Raw genomic sequence first — 19133 nt, 5'->3', positions numbered from 1 at the left:
CAAAGATTATAGGCTAAATGTAAAGGCTAGAATTATAAAATTCTTAGAATAAAAGTCAGAAATAAACCTTCATGATATTATGGTAGGCAACGATTTCCTACATGTGAGACTAAACCATGAGCAAAAAAGAAAAAGAACAGACTGAGAAGTTAAATTTCATTAAAATTTAATTTTTTTTTGTGCTTCAAGGGATACTATCATGAAAAGGCAGGGGCTGGGTATGTGGCTTATTGGTAGAATGCTTTCCTAGCATGCATGATGCTTGGCACTACAAAAAAAAATGTTTCAAAAAGAGCTGGGGGTGTAGGTCAGTGATAGTGTCCACTTACCATGTGTGAGGCCCTGGGTTCACTCCCCAGCATGGAAAGAAGGAAGGAAGGAAGGAAAGAAAGAAGGGAGGGAGGCAGGAAGGAATGAAGGAGGAAAGAAGAAAGAAAAAAATAGCTTATGTCACATAAATATTTGTAGTAGCATTATTCATAATAACCAAAAAGTATAAATAGCCCAGATATGTATGACCCAGTAAAACATACAAATAAAATGTGGTATAACTATACAATGAAATATCATATAGCAATAAAATGAAGTGAAGCAGCATTGAGGAACTCTGGGAGATAAATCCTCTGAAAAACTGATGAAAATCATTTAAAAGAAAACAATCTTTGTTCCAGTTTCTGGTTCAGCATGTAAGGTGATTAGAAGTCATCACTCCATCCTAACAAAAGCTAAAAAGCCAAATATGCTTAAAAATCAACAATTTTTTTGATTCATCAGAGAAGTGAGGTCACAAGGCAAACTGCTGCCCTCAAAATTGAAGACAGGAAGATACAGAGAATCACAGCTTAATGGGAGCAGAAACTTATGAGTAGGGCAATGGTGGTACACACATATATTTCCAGCTACTTGAGAGGCTGAGATAGGAAGATCACTTTAGCCCAGGAATTTGAGGTCAGCCTGGGAAACATAGTGAGATCCTGTCTCAAAAAAAAAAAAAAAAGAAAGAAAGAAAGAAAGAAAGAAAGAAAAAGAAACCAGTTCAGCAGTAGGAAAATCTTAATTGTAATAGAGAAATTGTTGGGAGTTCAGTAAAGGACAAGTTTGACAACCATTAGTCAATAGTAACTGTTTTATGGGCCATAAAACAGACTTTAACCAGTGTAAAGGAAAAGAAATAATACAGTGTCTGTTCTCAGACCACAATGAAATTAAATAAGACATTGATAACAGAAAGATATCTAGAAAATCCCCAAAACTTGGAGATTAAACAATATACCTATATACAAGTCAAAGAAGAAATCTCAAAGAAAATTTAAAAAAAAAAAAACATATATATATATATATTTTTTTAACTAAATGGGAATTAAAGTACAACTTGACAAAATTTGTGGGATGCAACAAAAACAGGCTTAGGAGAAAATTTTTATTTTTAGGTACTGAATCCAGGGACACTTTGCCACTGACCTACATCCCTAGTCCATTTTAAAATTTTTGAGACATGTTCCTGCTAAGTTGTGCAGGATAGCCTGAGACTTGCCATTCTCCTGCCTTAGCCTCCCAAGTTGCTGGGATTATGGGCCTGCACTACCATGCCTATCTTAGAAGGAGATTTATAGCACTGAATGCATATATGAGAAAAGAAGAAAGACCTAAAATCAATAATCTAAGTTCTCACCTTTGGGAATTAGAAGAAGAAAACAAAATCCAAAGTAAGCAGAAGAAAAGAAATAATAAAAATCAGAGCAGAAAACAATAAAATTAAAAACAGGAAATCATTAGAGGAAATTAATAAAACCAAAAGCTGGTTCTTTGAAACAATTAGTAATATCAATAAGCATCTAGTCATGCTAACTTAAAAAAAAAGAGGACGTAAATCACTAATGAAAAAGAGGACATTACTATGGATCCTGAGATATCAAAAGAACAATAAAGGAAAACAATGAACAAATTTATGCCCTAAAATTTGAGAGTCTAAATGAAATGGGTCAATTCCTTGAAAGACAGTTTGCCAAGTCACGTGCGGTAGTGCACTCTTGTAATTCCAAATGACTGGAGAGTTTGAAGCAAGAGGATTTTAAGATCAAGGGCAGCCTCAACAAATTAGTGAGACCCTGTCTCAAAATAAAAAAAATAAGAAAGGCTGGAGATTTAGCTCAGAGGTAAAGCAATTCTGGGTTCAATCCCCAGTACTGACAAGAAAAAAAGGACAGTTTGCCAAAACTTATACCAAAAGATAGACAATCTGAACAGAACAATATTCATTAAAGAAATTAACTAATTAATTAATTTTCAAAACAGAAATCACCAAGATCAGATATGCTCATGGATGAATTCTACCCAATACTTAAGGGAAAAATTATTATACCAATTCTCTGCAGTCTTTTCCAGAAGACAGAAGAACGCTTCCTAACTTATTCTATAAGGTCAGCATTATCCTAAAACTAAAACCAGACAGAGACATTACAAGAAAACTTTAGACCAATATCTCTTATGAACATTGATGAGAAAATCCTTAGCAAAATATTCATGTGTCAAACACAACAATGCATGAAAAGAATTATACATCACAACCAAGTAGGATTTATCCCAAGTGTCACAGGCTATTTTAACATTTGAAAAATCAATAAATATAATACATCACTCAACAAGTTAATGAAGAAAAATCACGAACATATCAATAGATGCACAAAAAGGTTTTGATGAAAATGCCAATGCCCATTCATGATAAAAACCCTCAATAAATTAGGCATAATTTATTAAGGAATAGACTAGGAATGTTCATTAGGACACCTACAACTAACATCATACATTATGGTTAGAAACTTAATTTTCACTAAGATCATGTCTGCCTTTCAACATCTTATAGGAAAGCCTGGAGAATGAAATGAGAAATGAAAGTTAAACAGAAAAAGAAGAAATAAAACTGTTTACAGATGGCATGATTGTCTGTGTAGAAAATCTGAAAAAAATCAACAAACTCTGATAATAAATAAGCAATTATAGCAAGGGTACAGGACACAGAGTTAATTTATAAAGCCAACTGCAATAAACACATGAAATTTGAAATTAAAAACATATTACAATGGTGTTTTGTTTCAGCAGTACATATACTAAAATTGAAACAATACAGAGAAAATTAGTGTGGTCCCTGTGCCCACATGCGAATTTGTGAATCATTCATTATTTGGGGTGTATATTTATCTCAAACTATTAATATTAAATAAGTACAGCTTTTGTATGTCAATCATAAATATATAAATTATTTTTGAAAAACACATTACTATTTACATTAGCACTCCAAAATGTGAAACACTGAGGTATAAATATGTACAAGAGGTATAAATATGTACACTGAGGTATAAATATGTACAAGATCTGTATGAGGAAAATTATAAAACTATGATGTAAAAACTCAAATAAATAAATGGGGAGACATTCTATGTTCAAGAATAGGGAGATTCAATATTGTCAAGATGTCAGTTCTTTCCAACTGGATCCAACAGTGTCAATGCAATTCCAATCAAATTAGCAGTAATTTATTTTGTGAATATCAAACTGTTTCTAAAGTTTTATATGTAGAGGCAAAAAAAAAACAAACCCCAAACCCAAATCAAAAACAAAACCAGAAAATCCAACTCAATACTGAAGAAGAAGAAGAAAAAAGTTGGAAGGCTGACACCACCCTACTTCAAGACTTCCTATAAAGGTTCAGTAATCAAAACAGTATGGTATTGGTGAGATAGATTGATTAGTGGAACAGAATAGAGCTCCCAGAAATCAATTGACATGAATATAGTCCAACTACTCTTTGTCAATGAAGAAGCAAAATCAATGCAATGGGTCGGAGAGTCTTTTCAACAAATGGTGCTGAACAACTGGATATCTACATGTGAAAAAAGAATGTAAACACAGACCTTACACCCTTCATAAAATTAGCTCGAAATGGTTAATAGACCAAAAATTATAAAACACCTAGAAGATAATGTAATTCAAAATCTAGATGACCTTGTATACGGTAATTATTTTTTACTCTGATTATGAGTGTACTTATAACTCTGATAACTTATCTTCATCTAGGACTTTAAAGTTGTCTTTAATTAATAAATTTTATTTTTCAGAGAGGTTTTAGTTTCACAGCAAAATTGAGTGGAAAGTACAAAGAGTTCCAATATACACCCAGTCCCCACACATAAGTAATCTCCTCTACTATCAACATTCTGCTCCAAAGTAGTGCATTTGTTACAGTTTATGAATCCACATTGCAATGACTTTTTAGATATAATACCAAAGACACAATCTGTGAAAGAAATAATTGATAAGATGGACTCAATAAGAGTAAAGTTCTGCTTTGCAAAGGGCACTGTTAAGAGGATGAAAATACAAGTCACAGATGGAAAGAAAATATTTGCAAAAGACATATCTGACTAAAATATATTAATCTAAAATCTTATTCTTAAAATTCAAGAATAAGAAAATGAAGAACCTGATTTAAAATGGATAGAAGATCTGAACTTTGCCTCACCAAAAATGGCAAGTAAGAATATGAAAAAGATGTTAGTCATTAGGGAATTGCAAATTAAAACAATAATGAGATTCACTCCTTACAATAGCCCAAATCCAGAACCTGACAACACCTACTGCTGGTGAGGATGTGGAGCAACAGGAACTCTAATTCATTGCTGGTGGAATGCAAAATGGCATAACCAGGTTGGAATATAGTTTGGCACTTTCTTGAAAAACTAAACATACTACTCTTACCATATGATCTGGCAGTCATGCTCTTTGGCATTTACCCAAATGAGTTGAAAATTTATGTCTACACAAAACCTTCACAAGGATGTTTATAGTAAATTTATGTCTGCACAAAATCTTCACATGAATTTTTATAGAAGCTTTATTCAAAACCTCCCAAACTTGGGAGCAACCAAGACATACATTAGTAGGCAAATGGATAAGCTGTGGTACATCTTGACATTGGAATATTAGTCAGTACGAAAAGAGATGAACTACTGCTAGGTATGGTGATACATGTTTGTAATCCCAACTACTCAGAAAGCTGAGGCAGAAAGATTTCAAGTTGAGGCCAGCCTCAGAAACTTATCAAGGTCCTGTCTCCAAATAAAAAGGGCTGGGAGTGAAGCTCAGTGATAGAGTACTTGGGTAGCATCAGTGTGGCCTTGTGTTTAATCCCCAGTACGGGAGAGAGGGAGGGAAGGAGGGAGAGAGGGAGAGGAGAAGAAGGGGAAGAAGAGGAGAGGAGAAGAAGGGGAGGGGAGGGGGAGTGGGGAGAGAGGAGTGGGAAAGAGATGTGTGTGTGTGTGTGTGTGTGTGAGAGAGAGAGAGAGAGAGAGAGAGAGAGAGAGAGAGAGAGAGAGCGCTACCAATCCATCCATGGAAGAAACTTGAAAGAAGTCAATCTGGAAAAGCTACAAATCATACAATTTTAATTATATCCTATGGAGACAGTAAAAAAGGTTAGTGGTTGCCAGGTATTGGAGGGGGATGTGTAGGTGGAACACAGAGGACTTTTAGGACAATGAAATTGTTCCATATAATACTATAATATGATAGTAGATACATGCCATACATTAGTTAAAACCCACAGAACAAACAACACCAAGCGAATCCTAATGTAAACTACGGACTTGTATCAAGGTAGGTTCATCAATTGTACTAAATATACTTCTGTGGTGTGTAATGTCAATAGCTGAGGAGGTATGGATGTCAGGGGAGGGCAGTAGGCATATAAGAACTACATTTTGCACATTTTTTCTAGGAACCAATAATTATTCTATAAAATAAAGTCTACTTTAAATTTTTTTGTAAGTCCTTGGAAATGGTCTAAGGGCATTAAGCAAATGAAGAATCACTTGGTCAAGAAATCAGCTAAAAGTGGGAGGGGAAGGGAGGGGGCAGGAGATTAGCAAGGATGGTGGAATGTGATGGACATTATTATCCAAAGTACATGTATGAAGACACGAATTGGTGTGAATATACTTTGTATACAACCAGAGATATGAAAAAATGTGCTCTATATGTGTAATAAGAATTGTAATGCATTCCACTGTTGTATGTCAATAAAAAATTAATAACAATGATACATAAAAAGAAATATATTAAATTCAGCATAAAAAAGAGAGACTGGGGTATCTGAGACAAGGTTTACTCCCTCCCTTTTCCATCCAAGTTCAAGCAGACAGAAACTACTTCATACCAGTATGTAGGCATCCCACATCTTCAGCTCCAGCTGGAGGAGCAGGGCATCAGCATTTCTTATCCTACCCTCTGCTGCAGGTCATTCAGGTTCATTTCCAGGAAAATAAGACTGAGAGGAGACAGGTCCCTTCTCCCACCCATCCCTAAATCGTAGGATGGAGGCTCTAACTATGGTGTGGTACCATCTAAAATACTAGGGCCACCCTGACCTGGCCCCTGGAATAAAAGTACCACGCTGAGAGAGAGGCAAGCCAAGGAGAACTGGAGCTGCTGTCTTTCCTTCCAGTGCTTAGTTCCTAAAGTGGGAATGCTGCTCAGATGCCTGCTATTATCCTTAACCTTAGCATGGAGCTGTTGCTTAGAGATTTTGCCCTGGGGGAAAAGCAGGCCAAAGATCCTGAGCTTCTTTCCAAAGGAATTGACTTCATCAGCTGGGGGTAGGGCTCAGTGGTACAGCGTTTGCCTAGCATATGTGAGGCCCTAGGGTTGTATCCTCACACACCACACATACACACACAAAAAAAGTGGCAGACTCCACTTCTCACAGTGTGGAGAAATCCAAGCCTAAGTGTGTTCTTAAAAAGAGTGGAGATTTGGAGCTGGGGTTGTGGCTCAGCAGAGAGAGCTTGCCTAGCAGCTTGAGGCACTGGGTTCAATCCTCAGCACCACATAAAAAGAACACAAATAAATAAAAATAAAGTTATTTAAAAAGTAGAGATTTATGGTCAAAGGCCATTAAACCAATGGCAGATTCGCTGGAAATGTAGGCTAAATTGTTGGCTCGCTAATTTTCTGGAAAGAAATAGGGAACAAGGCAGCTGAGATGAACTCTATTAGGATCAGAATAAATCTTAAACACTAATCTAGGAAACTGTCACTTCAAAGGAGCCAGAATTTGATTGGATCAGTTTGTGAAGCAATTTATGCCTTGGACAATTTTTGAAAACAATAGAGCAATCATTCAGCAATTAGTGAGTTTTAACCAGTGGGTGTGGTCAGGAAAAAAGACAGTCAAAAGAGAGCTCTGCCAAAAACCCAGGATATGTGTGGGCATCCTAGGGCTGTACTTCCTAAGGAACAACATACCAGGCTTCATAGTGCTGGGGTGTATGTGTAGGGGCATAGGCTTCATTAAAGTTTTACAGTGACTAAACAAGTAAATAAGTAAATAACATAAATAAGCCTTGGGCTGGGGGTGGGGATACGAGTACTCAGAGTTGCTATAACATATTATCTAAAACATTCAGTTTCCAATAAAAAAGCATGAGACATGAATAATTTGGAAAGATAATCCACACACTAGAAAGCAGACAACAGAAACAACCTTTGACAATGACCAGATATTAGATTTAACAAAGACTTCAAAGTACTCATTATAAATAAGTTCAAATAACTAAATGAAATTATGAAGAAAGTAGAAGAAAAGATATCATGACAATGTCACATCAAATAGAGAAAATATATAGAAATTCATGAAAAGAAATACATGGAAATTTTGGAGTTGAAAAGTATGAAAACTGAAATAAAAACAAAGAATTGGAGTATTAGTGTTACAATTTGGATCTGAAATGTCCCAAAAGTTTCATACTTGGGCTTGGTCCCCAGCTGGTGGCACCATTGGGAAGGTGGTGGAAACTTTATGAGGTGTGACTTAGTTGGAAGAGGTAGGTCACTAGGGATGTGTCATATTTTGTCCCAGGACCCTTTCTGTCTCTCTGCTTCCCCACCACCAGGAGGTGAACACCTTTTTTTTTTTTTTTACCACATTCTTCTATCATGATGTTCTGCCTCACCATAGGCCTAGAAACAATGGAGCCAACTGATCATGGACTGAAACCGCTGAAATCACAAGCCAAAGAAAATATTTCCTCTTTTAGGCTGTTTTTCTCAAGTAAATTTTGAGAATAATAGAAAGTTAATCAACACAATTAGTTTCCTGCAGGTGCTGTAAAAAATTACTACAAATTGGATGGCTTAAAACAACTGAAATTTACTTCCTTAGTTCCAGAGGCTAGAAGCCTGAGATCAAGGTGTTGATAAGGACATGCTCACTCTTGAGCCTCTAAGAGGAAATTGCTCTTCACCTCTTCCAGGTATTTCTTGCTAGGATACTTAAGTCTCCGCCTCCTTCTTGACAAGGATGTCTTTCTACTTTCTGTGTCCAAATTTCCCTCTTCTTAGAAAGACACCAGTCATATTGGATTATGGCCAATACAACTCCAGCATGCCCTCATCTTAATTATATTTGCAATGACCACAACCCAAATAAGGTCATGTTCTCAGGTCCTGGGGATTAAAACTGCAACATATCTTTTTAGGGGTCATAATTCAACCCATAAGAACTGGTAAATATAATTATAAAAGCAGCACAGATACCTATTTCTTCTCCTTTTTTTTCACCTGATGTAAAAAGCAATCCGCTCTCCATCTCTCCATTCTTCCAGTGCTGGGAATTGAACCCAGGTCTTCATGCATGCTAGGCACCCATTTTCATAATGGAGAGAATAGGCAGAAGATAAACTTTATACCTCAAGGGACTGGAAAAAGAAAAAGAAATAACCCCAAAGTATCAGAAGAAAGGAAATAATAAATATCACAGGGAAATAAAGTAGATAATGGAAAAATAGTAGAACCAATGACTGCAACAATTGGGTTTTTGATAAGATTAAAAAAAAACTGTACAAACATTTAGCCAGACTTACCAAGAAAAAAAGACAGGTTACTAAAATTACAAAATATATTTTTTTTAAATGCAGAAGGGCTGGGGAAGTAGCTCAGTGGTAGAGTTCTTGCTTAGCATGTGCAAGGCCCTTGGTTTGATCTACATACGGCAAAATAAAATAAAATCAGAAATGAAAGTGGGGACATTGCTATTAACCTTATAGAAATCACCTAGATGAAATAAACAAATTTTTAGGAAATCTACCAGAACTAACACTAGAAATAGAAAATCTGAATTTATCTACAATAAATAAAGACAATGAATTAGTAATGAAAGAACCTCCCAATAATGAAAAGTCCAGTATCAGATGATGGCTACACTGGTGAATCCTACCAAATATCTAAGGAAGAATTAATACCATTTTCCCCTCAAACTCTTCAAAAATGGAAGAGGAGGGAGTATTTTCTAACTTATTCTATAAGGCCACAATTACCCTAATACCAAAAAACAAAGGCATCACAAGAAAGGAAAACTATCAGATCAATATCCCTTGTACAGAAAGAAAACCCTCAGGAAAATACTATCAAACTGAATCCATTACTAGCATTTTTTTTTCTGGTACTGGGGATTGAACCTAGAGTCTTGCAAACTATAGGTAAGTGCTCTAATTATGAGCTACACCTTCAGTCCTGTGGTCATAGCATATTAAAAGGATTATATACCATGACTGAGTGAGATATACACCAGGAATAAGAGGGTGCTTCAGCCTATGAAAATCAATTGCTGAAATATTTCACATTAATAGAAGAAAGAAAATAGATCACATGATCATTTCAAATGATGTAGGAAAAAAGTCAGAAAAAATGTATGCCTTTCATGATAAAAACACTGAACAAATGAAGAATAAATCAGGATTTCCAAAACATGGTAAGGGACATGTATGAAAAACAGAGCTAAGATCATGTTCAATGGGAGAAGTCTGAACACTTTCCTCTTTAGATCAGGGACAAGGCAAACACACCCTTTATTTCCATTTCTATTCAACATTGTACTGGAAGTTCTAGCCAGACCATTCAGGTAAAAATTGAAAGAAAGGAAGAAGGGAGGAAGGAAGGAAGGAAGAAAAGAAGGAAAGATGGAAATTCATCCAAATAGATAAGGAAGAAATAGTAAAACTATGATCACAGATGACATGAAAAGTCCTTTAAAACCTACGGAGAGGGAGAGGGAACCTATTGGAGCTAATAAAAGAATTCAGCAAAGTTTTAGGGCATATCAACATACTAAAATCATCTTTAGATTATTCATTATCAATGAATAATCTAAAGATGAAATTAAGAAAACAATTTTCACAATTTCAAAATGAATAAAATACAAACAAATTTAACCAAGGTGGTACAAGATTTATGCACTGAAAAATTATAAAACCATGGTGAAAGACATTAAAGAAATCTAAATTTATGGATTGGAAGACTTAACATCATTAAGATGTCAATACTATTCCAAACAACCTACAAATTCAATGCAATTCTTTTTCAAATCCCAGTGGCATTTTTGCATAAATGGCAAAACTCATCTTAAAATTCACATGGATTTCTAAGGGACCCCAAATAGACAAATCACTCCTGTAAAAGGAAAACAAAACAGCAAAGTTGGAAAATACACACTTCTAGATTTCCAGTTATACTATAAACCTGCAGTAATCAAAACCATATTATACTGTCACAAAGATTGACATATAGACAAATGGGATAAAATTGAGAATCCAAAAATAAAACCAAAGGTCTATGGACAATTGATTTTCAACAGGAGTGCTAATACCATTCAAAGGGAAAAGAACAGTCTCTTTAACAAATGGTGCTGAGATAACTGGATACTCACATGCAAAAGAATAAAGTTGGATTACTACCTTACACCAATATAAAAAAAAATCAAAGACCAAAATATAAGAATTAAATCTATTAAATTCTTAGAGGACAATACATGGATCAATCATAGTGATCTTGAGTTTGGCAATGGTTTCTTAGATAAGACACCAAAAACATAACAAAAGAAATAATAGAAAAATTCAAGTCCAGCACAAGTGGAAAAAGCTTATACACATTAATAGTCACTATAAAGAGAATGAATGTGCCACTCACAGAAAGGGAGAAAATATTTGTAAAATATTTGTAATATATCTGATAAGGATCTAGTATACAGAATATATAAAGAACAATTCAACAATAAAAAGACAACTCACCCCATTATACTGGGTAATGGATTTGAATAGCTATTTCTCCAAAGGAAATATACAGAGTCAACTAACACATCAAAAGAAGTCTAACACCAAGAAATGCAGATCGAAAGTATAAAGAGATACCACTTGACATCTACTGAGATGGTTATCATCAAATGACACATGATAATAAGTGTTGATAAGAATGTGGATAGATGAGGTAGTCACTCTGGAAAACAGCCTGACCTTTCCTCAAAAGGTTTATCATAGTTATATAACTATATGACCCAGAAATTCCTGTCCTATGCTCCAAGAGAATTAACAACATATATCTCCCCACACACACCTCACACACAAAAAACCCTGCCATTTCAAAGGTCTATCAATTGATGAAGACACAAACAAAATGTGATGGATCCCTACAGCTGAATTATCTTTCTACAAAAAATAAGAATGATATATGACACATCTTATGACATGGATTGAATTTAAAGCAGCCTTAAGCTAAGTGAAAGAAGCCATTTATAAAAGAAGACATATGTATAATATCATTCATAAGAAATGTCCAGATGAATCCACAGAGATACAAAGTAGATTAGTCATTGCTAGGTCTGGGAAGTGGGGGAGTAAGCAGAGCTGAAGGATTAGGGGTCACCACTAAAGGGTACAATGTTTACTTTCAGGATGATGAAATGTTCTCAAATTGATTGTTGTGATGATTACACAGCTCTTTAAATATAGCAAAAACCACATTTTAAATAAGCAAATTTTATGATATAGAAGTTGCACCTCAATAAAGCCATTGTAAATATTTTAATTAAAACCAGCTACATTTTTGGTGTAAATTTATTTCAGAAATACACTATTCAGACTCTTGCTTTGATACAGGTAACAAATCTTTGTGGTTTAAATTTGTTCTTTGGGAGTTTTTCAAGATGGCAGAATAGGAGGTTCCATTCCTGGCTGCTCCATGGCATGAAACCAAGAAAGCATACAGGCAGCTTCTCCACAAAGTGGGTGGGAAAAATGGGGGAGGGCTTTACTGGAATTTAAAACTGGACATTTAAAGCAGACCAGGGACACAGGAGGTTGGATATAATAAAATAAGGGAAAAAAATCACCAATGGCACAGCAGCTGCCGTGGCCAGGCCCGAAGTAACAGCCAGAGGAGTCTCTCTGTGAGCATAGTAGAAGGATAAGGGAATTAAAGGAACCCATGTTTTGGGGAGGTCTGAGGCATGTCTGGATACCGAGCATTTAGAGACCAACGTCATTGCCCAACAAACCTGAAAGACATGCTGCACCATATCCACGTGTGGAGAAAGAAGCCGCCAACTCTCCAGGCAGCCTGCTGTGGACAAAGGAAGGAACCATTTTGCAGCCGACGTGTGGGGGCGGAAGTTGAGGAAGCCAATTCCTGGCAAACCCGAGTTTAGCCCAAAATACAGGCCCAGTAAACACACACTGCACAACACAGAATATGCTAAAATGACCAAAAGAAAAATCAAACATGCAGAGAGGTTTAAATATAGCAAAAACCACATTTTAAATAGGCAAATTTTATGATATAGAAGTTGCACAACTGGTCTCAAAAACCCACCCAGCTCTACCCTCCCCTCTATTCAACTTCTTGGAGGATCTGCCAACTCAGAAAGGTAGAGGCGGGAGAGATTGTTTGGAGACTAAACCCAAGACCAGGAAACTTGGGTTCCGCAGGTGATGTAGGAGACTAAGAATTGGCTCCTTCACCACATGAGTGGAATCCAGGGGAGATCCCTGGGGTAAAGTTTTCCAGTGGACCAGCAATTACTGGGCACTGGAGGTATGCTGATTTAAAATCTCCAGGACAAGTGGCATTCAGTGAAGAGCCTGGGGCCTAATTGCTGCCTCCAGGAATTCCACCTATGGAATTACTTCTCTTACTCTAGCAATCCAGAGGGTGGAGGGAGCATCACACTCCAGACAATCCTACATAAAACTGCTAAGAGAAGCTGAGAATATTTTGAACTCCAACAGAAAGAATTCCTTAACTTTTCATCAAGATTTTTTTCTTTTGATTTTTTATTCCTTTTCTGTTTAATTGTGACCTTGATGGTACATGGATATTTTGATATTTTCATATTTTTTTCTAATTTCTAGCATTTTTGAAGCCAGTTATTTTTTCATGGATTAGTTTTGTGAACCAGGATGTTAGGTTAGTATATTTTAGTTGGGTTTTGTATTCATTTATTTTATTTTTAATGTTTTTCAAATTTTTATCATTATATATATTTTACCATGTTTCCCTTAATTCTCTTTTCTTCCACTAACAGACAATCTCTATTGTTCTCTCTTTCATTCTTCCTTTAAACTTTAACATCTGTCTTCTCTCTTCCTCCCTCATAATCATCAGGTCTTATATAACTTCTGTTCTCTCCCTGTCCACCATTTGAAATTATAAACCCTTTTGCAAACTTGCTGTTTTATTGTAGGCAACAACTAATCATATCATTTCTGTTTATTATGGTAATTAACACTGTGGACATCATAGTAGGAACTATTTGATTTAATGCTGTATATTGTTTGCATTGGTGATTGTTATTATTTGTCTCCCCCTAAACAGTAAAGTATAGAAACCTTCAGGGACACTATAAGTCCACAGGGTAGAAACTCTACTGCCTCAGATCCATACTGTTAGATGGGTAGATACACAAACAACATGAAAAAGCAAGGGAATAAATCTCCCCAAACAAACCAAGATACTCCAATAACAAAATCCATTGATACCACAGTAGAAGAAATGTCAGAGAAGGAGTTTAGAATATACATAGTTAAACTGACCTGTGAGTAAAAGATGGTATTAGGAATGAAATTGGAGTGAAAATATAGGAAGTGAAAGATAACATCAATAAAGAGGCAGAGATTCTGAGAAAAAAAACCCAACCAAACAGATATCTTTGAAATGAAGGAAACAATAAACAATACTGTTAGATGGGTAGAAACACAAACCACATGAAAAAATTTTTAATGAAATTAAAAATTCAATAGAAAGCATCACCAATAGACTAGACCACTTGGAAGACAGAACTTCAGATAATGAAGACAAAATATAACTCTGTTGAACACACAGAAATGTTAAGAAACCATGAACAGAACTTCCAAGAATTATGGGTAACATGAAAAGACCAGATTTAAGATTTATTGGAATAGATGAAAGCGTGGAGATACAAACCAAAGGAATGCACAATCTTTTCAATGAAATAATATCAGATTCCCCAAATCTAAAGAATGAAATGGAAAATCACATACAAGAGAATTATAGGACCCCAAATGTACAAAATTACAACAGACACACATCAAGGCACATTATAATGAAAATTCCTAGCATACAGAATAAGGATAGAATTTTAAGCCTTCAAGAGAAAATAAAAGATTATGTATAGGGGGAAAACAATTTGGATCTCAGCTGATTTCTCAACCCAGACCCTCAAAGCAATGAGGTCCTGGAATAATATATATTTGAATGAACATATTTCAGAAGTTCTGAAGGAAAGTGGATGCCAACTAAGAATCCTATTTCAAGCAAAATTAAACTTCAGTTTACAAGATGAAATAAAATCCTTCCATGATAAAAAAAATTCTTAAAGAATTTGCAACTAGAAAGCATGCAATTCAGAATATTCAACAAAATATTCCATAAAGTTGAAATGTAAAAAAAAAAAAAAAAGTGAAAATGAACAAAGGAGGGAACTATACTAAAGAATAGTCAATCAAAAGACAAACTAATTCAAATTAAAAGGTGGAAAAAAATGACCAGGAATACAATTCATATCGCAATAATATCCTTGAACAGTAAAGGCCTAAACTCATCAAAAGACATATACTGGGCTGGGGTTGTGGATCAGTGGTAGAGCGCTTGCCTAGGATATGAGGCATTGGGTTTGATTCTCAGCATCACATATAAATAAATAAAGTCCATTGACAACTAAAAACTTAAAAAAAGACATATACTGGCAGACTAATTAAAAAATAAGACATAACAATATGCTATCTCCAAGAGATTCACTTCATAGGCAAAACATCCTCAGACTGAGGGGGGAATGGATGGGAAAAAACATATCACTCACATGGATCATGTAAAAAAGCAAGGGTTTCTATCCTCCTATCAGTTAAAATGGACTTCTAGCCAAAGGAAATCAGAAGGGACAAAAGAAGAATATTTCATACTGCTTAAGGGAATTATATATCAACAAGACAAAACAATCATAAATATGAAGCATCTAAGTGCATCAAACAAAACATTCTCAATTTCAAGAATGAAATAGAACACAACACAATAATATTGGGTGTCTTTAACACACCTCTCTTACTACTGAATAGATCCTCCAAACAAAAACTAAAGAAACTATAGAACTAAATAATGCAATCCATAATTTAGACTTAACAGACATAAATAGAATATTTCATCCATCAATGAGTGAATACACTTTCTTCTCAGTAGCACACGGATCCTTCTGTAAAATAGACCATGTGGCCCAGAATAGCTAAAGCAATCTTTAGCAAGAAGAGTGAAGCAGGTGGCATCACTATTCTAGGCTTTAAACTATACTGCAGAGCAATAGTAACAAAAACAGTATGGTATTGGCACCAAAATAGACTTGTAGACCAATGGTACAGAATAGAGGACAAAGACAAACCCACCAAATTACACTTATCTTATATTAGACAAAGGCCCCAAAAACGTATATTGGAGAAAAGAGAGCCTCTTCAATAAATGGTGCTGGGAAAACTGGAAATTAATATGCAACAAAATGAAATTAAACCCCTATTTCTCACCATGCACAAAACTCAACTCAAAGTGGATCAAGGATCTAGGCATTAAACCAGAGACCCTGTGCCTAATAGAAAAATAGAAGAAAAAGTAGGCCCCAATCTCCACCATGTTAGATTAGGCCTCAATTAATAAGACTCCTATAGCACAAGAATTAAAATCAAGAATCAATAAGTCAGACAGATTCAAACTAAAAAGCCTCTTCTCAGCAAAAGAAACAACCAGTGAGGTGAATAGAGTCTATATAATGGGAGCAAATTTTTACCACATGCACATCAGATAGAGCATGAATCTCTAGGATATATAAAGAACTCAAAAATCTTAATATCCAAGAAAGAAATAACCCAATCAATAAATGGGCCAAGGAACTGAACAGACACTTCTCAGAAGATGATATATAATCAATCAACAAATATATGAAAAAATGTTCAACATCTGTAGAAATTAGAGAAATGCAAATCAAAACTAAGGTTTTATCTCACTCCAGTCAGAATGGTAGCTATTATGAAGACAAACAACAATAAGTGTTGGCAAGGATGTGGGGAAAAAGGCACATTCATACATTGCAGGTGGTACTTCGAATTGGTGTAGCCAATATGGAAAGCAGTTTGGAGATTCTTTGGAAAACTGGAAATGGAACCACCATTTGACCCAGCTAGCCCACTCCTTGGTTTATACCTAAAGGACTTAAGAACAGCATACTACAGGGACACAGCCACATAAATGTTTATAGCAGCACAATTCACAATAGCTAAACTGTGGAACCAAATTAGATGCCCTTCAGTAGATGAATGGATAAAGAAAATGTGGTATATATACATAATGAAATATTACTCAGCTTTAAAAGAGAATTAAATCATGGCATTTGCAGGTAAATGAATGGAGTTGGAGAACATTATGCTAAATGAGGTAAGCCAATCCCCCCAAAACAAACGCTGAATGTTTTCTCTGATATGAGGATGCTGATCCATAATGGGAATGGTGGGGAGCATGGAAGGAGTGGACAAACTTTAGATAGGGCAAAGGGGAGGGAGGGAAAGGGAGGGGGTGTGGGAGTAGGAATGATGGTGGAATGAGATGGACATCATTAACCTAAGTATATATATGAAGACATGAATGGTGTGACTCTACTTTGTGTACAACCAGAGATATGAAAAAGTGTGCTCTATGTGTGTAATAAGAATTGAAATGCATTCTGCTGTTATATATAACAAATTAGAATGAATGAATGAATGAATGAATAAAATAGACCATATGTTATACCACAAAGCAACTCTGAGCAAATACAAAAAACAAAAATAGAACTAATATCCTTCATTCTATCAGATCATAATGGAATGAAATTAGAAATTAACAATAGAATAAAAAGCAGAAGCTACTTTAACACCTGGAGACTAAATAATATACCATCGAATGATGAATAGATAGCAGAAGAAATAAAGGATGAAATAAAAAATACTTAGTGGTAAATAAGAACACTAATACAACATATCAAAATCTCTGGGACACTTTGAAGGTAGTGCTAAGAGGAAAGTTCTTTGCATTGAGCTCATTCATTAAAAGAATAGAAAGTCAACAAATAAATGAGTTAACATTACATCTCAAAGCCCTAGAAAAAAGAAGAGATCAACACCAAAAGCAATAGAGGACAGGAAATAATTAAATTAAGAGCTGAAATCAATGAAATTGAAACAAGAGAAACAATTCAAAAAATTGACAAAACAAGAAGTTGGTTCTTTGAAAAAAATAATATCATTGAAAAACCCTTAGCCATGCTAATGAGAAAGAGAGAAAACTCAAATTACTAAAATTCATGAAGAAAAAGGAAGTATCTTTATGAACACTACCGAAATACAGAAGATAATTAGCAACTATTTTGTTAATTTATACTCCAATAAATTAGAAAATCTAGAAGACATCAACCAATTTCTACAGACATATGACCTTCCCAAACTTAATTAGAAGGACATACACAATTTAAATAGATAAATTTCTTTTTTTTTCCATTCATATATTAATGTACATGATATTTTAGATTTTCTAGTCTTGTTATCTGCCTATTTTATTTTTCTGCCATTTTGTTTTTCTTTTCCAATTTATTGCATGCATTTTTTTAAATTTTTTATTGTGTGTTGTTCAAAACATTACAAATTTCTTGACATATCATATTCCACACTTTGATTCAAGTGGGTTATGAACTCCCACCTTCACCCCATACACAGATTGCAGAATCACATCAGTTACACATCCATTGATTTACATATTGCCATACTAGTGTCTGTTGTGCTCCGCTGCCTCCTCCACCCTCCACCCTCCCCACCTCTCCCCTCCCCTCCTCTCTCTCTACCCCCTCCACTGTATAACCCTGAGGGTCTCCTTCCATTACCATGCAATTTCCCTTCTCTCTCCCTTTCCCTCCCACCTCTCATCCCTGTTAAATGTTAATCTTCTTCTCCTGCTCTTCGTCCCTACTCTGATCTTAGTTACTCTCCTTATATCAAAGAAGACATTTGGCATTTGTTTTTTAGGGATTGGCTAGCTTCACTTAGCATAATCTGCTCTAATGCCATCCATTTCCCTGTAAATTCTATGATTTTGTCATTTTTTAATGCAGAGTAATACTCCATTGTGTATAAATGCCACATTTTTTTTATCCATACGTCTATTGAAGGGCATCTAGGTTGGTTCCACAGTCTTGCTATTGTGAACTGTGCTGCTATGAACATCGATGTAGCAGTGTCCCTGTAGCATGCTCTTTTTAGGTCTTTAGGGAATAGACCAAGAAGGGGAATAGCTGGGTCAAATGGTGGCTCCATTCCCAGCTTTCCAAGAAATCTCCATACTGCTTTCCAAATTGGCTGCACCAATCTGCAGTCCCACCAGCAATGTACAAGTGTACCCTTTTCCCCACATCCTCGCCAGCACTTGTTGTTGTTTGACTTCCTAATGGCTGCCAATCTTACTGGAGTGAGATGGTATCTTAGGGTGGTTTTGATTTGCATTTCTCTGACAGCTAGAGATGTTGAGCATTTTTTCATGTACTTGTTGATTGACTGTATGTCCTCCTCTGAGAAGTGTCTGTTCAGGTCCTTGGCCCATTTGTTGATTGGGTTGTTTGTTCTCTTATTGTCTAATTTTTTGAGTTCTTTGTATACTCTGGATATTAGGGCTCTATCTGAAGTGTGAGGAGTAAAGATTTGTTCCCAGGGTGTAGGCTCCCTATTTACCTC

The 19133-nt window shown here is 35.5% G+C and overlaps 1 protein-coding gene and 1 non-coding gene across 4 annotated transcripts in view; one reads left to right on the top strand and one right to left on the bottom strand.

Moving 5' to 3' along the window:
• The window catches only part of Nhsl2 (NHS like 2), a 290609-nt gene that overhangs the window by 208343 nt on the left and 63133 nt on the right, over positions 1–19133 (bottom strand). The gene's annotated exons all lie outside the window — the stretch shown is intronic.
• On the top strand, positions 3083–3185 carry LOC124076360 (U6 spliceosomal RNA). Its single transcript, XR_006846326.1, has one exon. It is a non-coding gene; the product is annotated as a U6 spliceosomal RNA (small nuclear RNA).

Source organism: Marmota monax, unplaced genomic scaffold, assembly GCF_021218885.2.
Source record: "Marmota monax isolate L192 unplaced genomic scaffold, Marmota_monax_Labrador192_F-V1.1 WCK01_AAM20220418_F8-fsc00364, whole genome shotgun sequence".
Taxonomy (NCBI): Eukaryota; Metazoa; Chordata; class Mammalia; order Rodentia; family Sciuridae; genus Marmota; species Marmota monax.
This window is presented reverse-complemented; position numbering and strand designations above follow the sequence as displayed.